We start from the raw sequence: 6,000 nt of genomic DNA on the forward strand, positions 1-6,000 counted from the left end.
TTATTAAAACTTACATAGTGGCGATAAAGGTGGCAAAATGTGTGCATCTTTCTGCTCTTATTGTGTCTGCAAAATGTCACCCAACTGCCCAGTTTAGGGTGACCCATTCCCTTAATATCGAGGGAGCACAGGGGCTGTTGCAGGAAAGAGCTGAGGAATTTGTTCAGTTTTCACAGACAAAGTCGCTCAGATTCGGAATGATCTGGACTCTGATTGGGCAATTCAGACTGAGGTGATAGGCAAGTCTTAGTCCAGTTGTGTGGGATGAGTTTGACCTGGTGATCCCTGATGAAGTGGACAAGGCTATGGGGGCTGTGAGTTTCTCCACTTGTTTACTGGACCTGTGCCCCTCCTGGCTGGTTTCGGCCAGCAGGGAGGTGACCTGCAGCTGGATCCAGATACTAATTAACACTTCCTTAAGTGAGGGGTCCTTTCTGCAGCCACTAAAAGAAGCGGTTGTGAGACACCCCCTCAAGAAACTGTCCCTGGATCCAGCTGAGTTGAAGAATTTTAGGCCAGTCTCCAACATCCCCGTCAGGGGTAAGGTTGTTGAGAAAGTGGTGGCGCTCCAGCTTCTGCAGTCCTTGGTTGAAACCGATTATCTAGACCAGTGATGGTGAACCTTTTTTTCCTCGGGTGCCAAAAGCACACATGTGCATGCCATTGTGCCCATGCGACTGCCCACACCCATAATTCAATGCCCCCGCCCCCTGCACATGCCTGTGTGATTCCCCCTGTGCTGCCCCCCCCCTGTGCTTGCACGCGCAATCCTCCTATTCACACATTTCTCTAAAGCATAATGTCTGAGCGGCACATTTTCATGCCTGGGCATGGATAGTTTAGAAACAAAAGGGGGTCATGTGACCTCAGCAATGATCATAAATATGAAACACAGCAAAGTTTTGATCCTGTGATCATCAGGCTGCTACAAAGGTCCTAAGTGTAAAAAAGGGGCCGTTTCAGGGCTGTTGCGACTTTGAACAGTCAGTAAATGAACCATTTTAAGTCGAGGACAACCTGCCTTTTCCCCTAGATGTTTTCTGTGGAGCTTCAAAATAAACTCCTGATCTGCTGATCTGCTTCTAAAAGAGTGCACTGGTCAGACAGATAATCCTAGACTTCTGTTCTGACCCCAATGGAGGCCAATGTTTCTATCTCCTCAATAAGATGGTTATTAAGTCAGTTCTGCCTCGCGTTACCAACTTTCTTGCCACAGTCGTTAAGTGAATCCCTGCAGTTGCTTGTCAGAAGATCCCAAGACATTGCCATCATCATAACTACGTTGTCAAGTGCCCAAAGTTTGATCCAATAACCCCTTTATTTTTCTAACAAAGTTCTTCCTTCCTAGAAGGAAGAATAGAAAGAATAAAATAGAAAAGGGGATTAAAAGGGGATACAAAAAATAAAAAAGAAAAGGATTTGGTTCAAAGTTCTGCTCAGATTAAAGAAATTGGAGTTTGAGAAGGGTTGATTAAGCTTGGAGTATTGTTTTGTTTGCTCTTTTTAAAATTATTTTTTCTATTTAGATATATGAATTTAGGAATTGCTGATGTTTTAATAAATTTAGAAGTATTGATTATAATAAGATATGTAGTAGGTGATACTGATTTGGATTAATGCATAAATGGAATTGAATTTAGAATTGTTGGGGTGATTAATTATATTAATGATTTTTACTTGATTGAAAATAGACTATTTAGAATTTTTTTCCTTTTTTTCTTTTCTCAAATTGAAATTTAAGATTAATAAGTAAGAAAGGCAGATAAGTATTAATTGGCTAAATGTTAGATGAGCTGAAATAATTTTTAAATTTTGGATTAGGTAAATGTACTATTTAGAGTGGGGGAGAAGTCTTTAATTTGTATATGTTCTGGTACAAGATCAACTTTTCCCAGTCAGATAACTCAGCACAACGAGGTATCACAAATCATTTTATTACAAGCATTCTCACAATAACTCAGTTATGATGCGATTCTTCTGCAGTATAATCTTTCCCATTGTGCAGGTAAAAAGAGGTTGAATTGACCCCGGCTCTAGGTGTAGCATCTACATGCTGGCTGGCTTAGTGAGTGAAGACAAAAGACCCGCTGGAATGCTCCCTCCAATTACCCCTCATCCCGAGTCAGAGCCAATAGGAATATACAGATGTGGACTTCCGGGGCGGGGCTTCGTCGGAGCAGAGCTGGGGAGTGAGCCGCTGCTCTACCCAATGTTCCCTCTAATTTTTTTTCAGGGTGAGCAGAAAAGTATAGTGTCTGAGCGGCAGTCCCTTTGGGACTGGGTGGCATAGAGGTATGTATAAATAAATAAACAAATAAAAAAACATATAAATAAATAAAGTAAGTGTGGGTGTGCGCTATCACAAATGAGCGAGTTCTTGCATCCATAATTCTATATTTTCAATAGTTTATTTTCAAATACACAGTAATCATTCAACACTCCAAACTATCTAGGATTAGCCTCTTACAACAGCCATTGCAAATTATAAATCTTTCCCTCTAGAAATACCAAGATGTATTTGAGAACTTTAGGTTTAGTCTGTCAGTCTCAGATTAAAAACATTATCAATATCCAATATATTCATAAATGTATTTAATTAGTCAAAAAAGTCTGGCTCGCTTTACAGTTTCTCATGTCTGTCTCTCACATTGATGATGACCATTCCATCTTTGTCTTTGTCCATTCCATCGTTGCCAAGATCAATCTGTCAGATCAAAAATATTAACTGTATTTAACTATAAGTCAAAACAGGAATCAGAGTTATTGGAAAACTGGTTACTCACTGAAAGTATGGCTCAGGCTCACCTTAGAGTTTCTCATGTCTGTCTTTCATTCATGATGACCATTTCATTGTTGTCTTTGTCCATCCCATCTTTGTCTTTGTCCACTCCATCGTTGCCAAGATCAATCTGTCAGATCAAAAATATTAACTGTATTTAACTGTAAGTCAAAACAGGAATCAGAGTTATTGGAAAACTGGTTACTCATTGAAAGTATGGCTCAGGCTCACCTTAGAGTTTCTCACGTCTGTCTTTCATTCATGATGACCATTTCATTGTTGTCTTTGTCCATCCCATCTTTGTCTTTGTCCACTCCATCGTTGCCAAGATCAATCTGTCAGATCAAAAATATTAACTGTATTTAACTATAAGTCAAAACAGGAATCAGAGTTATTGGAAAACTGGTTACTCACTGAAAGTATGGCTCAGGCTCACCTTAGAGTTTCTCACGTCTGTCTTTCATTCATGATGACCATTTCATTGTTGTCTTTGTCCGCCCCATATTTGTCTTTGTCCACTCCATCGTTGCCAAGATCAATCTGTCAGATCAAAAATATTAACTGTATTTAACTGTAAGTCAAAACAGGAATCAGAGTTATTGGAAAACTGGTTACTCATTGAAAGTATGGCTCAGGCTCAACTTAGAGTTTCTCACGTCTGTCTTTCATTCATGATGACCATTTCATTGTTTTCTTTGTCCATCCCATCTTTGTCTTTGTCCACTCCATCGTTGCCAAGATCAATCTGTCAGATCAAAAATATTAACTGTATTTAACTATAAGTCAAAACAGGAATCAGAGTTATTGGAAAACTGGTTACTCACTGAAAGTATGGCTCAGGCTCACCTTAGAGTTTCTCACGTCTGTCTTTCATTCATGATGACCATTTCATTGTTGTCTTTGTCCGCTCCATCGTTGTCTTTGTCCATTCCATTGTTGTCTTTGTCCATTCCATTGTTGTCTTTGTCCATTCCATCGTTGCCAAGATCAATCTGTCAGATCAAAAATATTAACTGTATTTAACTATAAGTCAAAATAGGAATCAGAGTTATTGGAAAACTGGTTACTCACTGAAAGTATGGCTCAGGCTCACCTTAGAGTTTCTCACGTCTGTCTTTCATTGATGACCATTCCAAGTACACTTTGTCAAGATCAATTTGTGTCCCTGAAGTCTGGCAAGTGCGGATTCACATCAGCATATCCAAGTGCTCATATTGCAACTTATTATGAACTTTGTTCTTGATGGCATTCATCAGGCTGAAACCTCGCTCAGGATTTGATGCTTGGAATGTTGCGCAAATATCCAGCAGATGTGACAGAGTTCCAAACTGTTGGTCTTTCAGTGCAAACTGCACCACATCATTGAATGAGTGCATTGATCCAGACTTGAATTTCTCTGAGATCAGAAATCTGAAGTCACAATATTGTTTCTGTACAGCTGATGTGATGCTGATTTCATCAAAATTATCAAAGAAATGCTGAATTTTTCCAACCAGGGTTGCAATTTCAGTTTGCCCAAAATTAAAAGAGGTCACCTTTGACAGAGCAGCAGTGTCAAATATATTCCAATCTGTCAACTCATTCTCTGGAAAGCGACTTTCAAGATGGAAGCACAAACATTCAATAAATTTCAGTATGGGAGTCATGTTAATGTCTGGGTTGCTTTGCATATAGTCGTGAACTTTTTCATTCCAGTGAACTGTTTCGCCTAAATACTGAAGGCGAAGCTTGGCTACTCTGGCCCTCACAAACTGAGCAGCTTCAATTGGTGTCAGGTTGCTTCTTTGCAATAGCTTGTTCAATTCAGCCAATTTGCAAACAACATCATCAAACACAATCAGTGCAGCACGAACCTGTGTATTTGCCAACTTTTTGTAGCAATATTTACAGGTTGGATCGCTGTATTCTTCTTTACAGTACTCGAGCAAAACTGGAATGTTTCTCATAAATGCTCGCAATGCGAAATGTCTGGAAAGCCATCGTACCTCATTCAAAGCTCTGAAGGCTATCGAATCACATTCCATAATGGCTGCTAAATCTATAAATGCTTGTTTCTTCAGAGTGGAGCGGGCGAATATACTGTAGACACTTCGCAGTAAAGTCTCAATGACTTTCATCAGTGGGATATCCTTACACGCATCATCAATCCCAAGGTCTTCTCGGTGTGCCACACAGTGCTGTTCTAGCAAATGGGACACATCTCGACAAAGCTGTGCAGCCACGCCATTATTCTTGCCCAGCATAGAACTCCTTTATGGCTGTTGTGATTGCTGTGCTGTTGCATGCTGACAACTTTAAAATTCCTATAAATATGGTCTTATAAATTGTGGCATTAGATGGGTGGAATTTGGCATACAAAATCAACATTTTGGTTAATGTTAAATCAGTGCTTTCATCGACAATAAGAGTATGGCAACTGGCATTACAAAGTTCATGCAATACTTCCCTCTGAACAACTGCGTTGATGCACTCCACAAATTCAAAGGCATAATTCTTGCTGCGCCAGCTCTCTGGAATGGAAACATACTTTCCTATATGGTCATGTACGTCTTGGACTGATAACATCAACGCATCCATTTTTATGGCCAGCAATACATTGTCAATCAAAACCCTAACTCCATCAGCCCTGGCATTTCTTCGCAGGGAAACTTCTTTTCTCTTCGCTCTGTCTTCTGCACTTTCAGTCAGTAGTCTCTGCAGCCCTCCAGATTTCTGGTACTGTAATTTGGTGACCGAATCCAGGTAAATCTTTTGAATGATGTGACACTTCAAATAATCAATCTTCCAATCAACCCATTTCTTTCCGGTGGCGAATGGGCAACCTGCACGGGCTTCTTTGCATATCTGGCAAACAATATCTTCATTATTTTCACTATAAGTGAAGATATTGCCCAGTTTTGTTATTTGGTTTTTACTTGAGGTTGGCAGTTTAGTTTCCACCAACTCATTCAGCCACTCAGGCTTAAACTTTAAGCTTTTCTTCGGGAAATTTAGCCCAGTACTACTATCATTAGCTTTGCGCTTCAAGCCTTGTGAAGCACCACTGCCAGAAGCCTTGCCTGCCATTGAATGAGGGGCTTGCGGTCTTGTTGGTGTCGCCACTGATTTTATGCAACCTCTGAGAAAATAAATTAAAAATTAAAAAATCAAGTGATGCACTTACTGGATGCTTATTTGTTTATTTTGCTCAGAAAATCCCCTCCCAGCTGTGTGTATTTTTT

At 39.9% G+C, this 6,000-nt stretch overlaps 1 long non-coding RNA gene across 1 annotated transcript; it reads right to left on the reverse strand.

The window, feature by feature from the left end:
* Positions 1 to 2,386: 2,386 nt before the first annotated feature.
* On the reverse strand, positions 2,387 to 4,629 carry LOC139169921 (uncharacterized). The gene is made up of 7 exons (XR_011559550.1): positions 3,873 to 4,629; positions 3,626 to 3,771; positions 3,436 to 3,524; positions 3,216 to 3,319; positions 3,011 to 3,114; positions 2,806 to 2,909; positions 2,387 to 2,704 (listed from the first exon to the last, which is right to left on the reverse strand). It is a non-coding gene; the product is annotated as an uncharacterized lncRNA (long non-coding RNA).
* Between the last annotated feature and the right edge of the window lie 1,371 nt (positions 4,630 to 6,000).

Source organism: Erythrolamprus reginae, chromosome 7, assembly GCF_031021105.1.
Source record: "Erythrolamprus reginae isolate rEryReg1 chromosome 7, rEryReg1.hap1, whole genome shotgun sequence".
Classification (NCBI taxonomy): domain Eukaryota; kingdom Metazoa; phylum Chordata; class Lepidosauria; order Squamata; family Dipsadidae; genus Erythrolamprus; species Erythrolamprus reginae.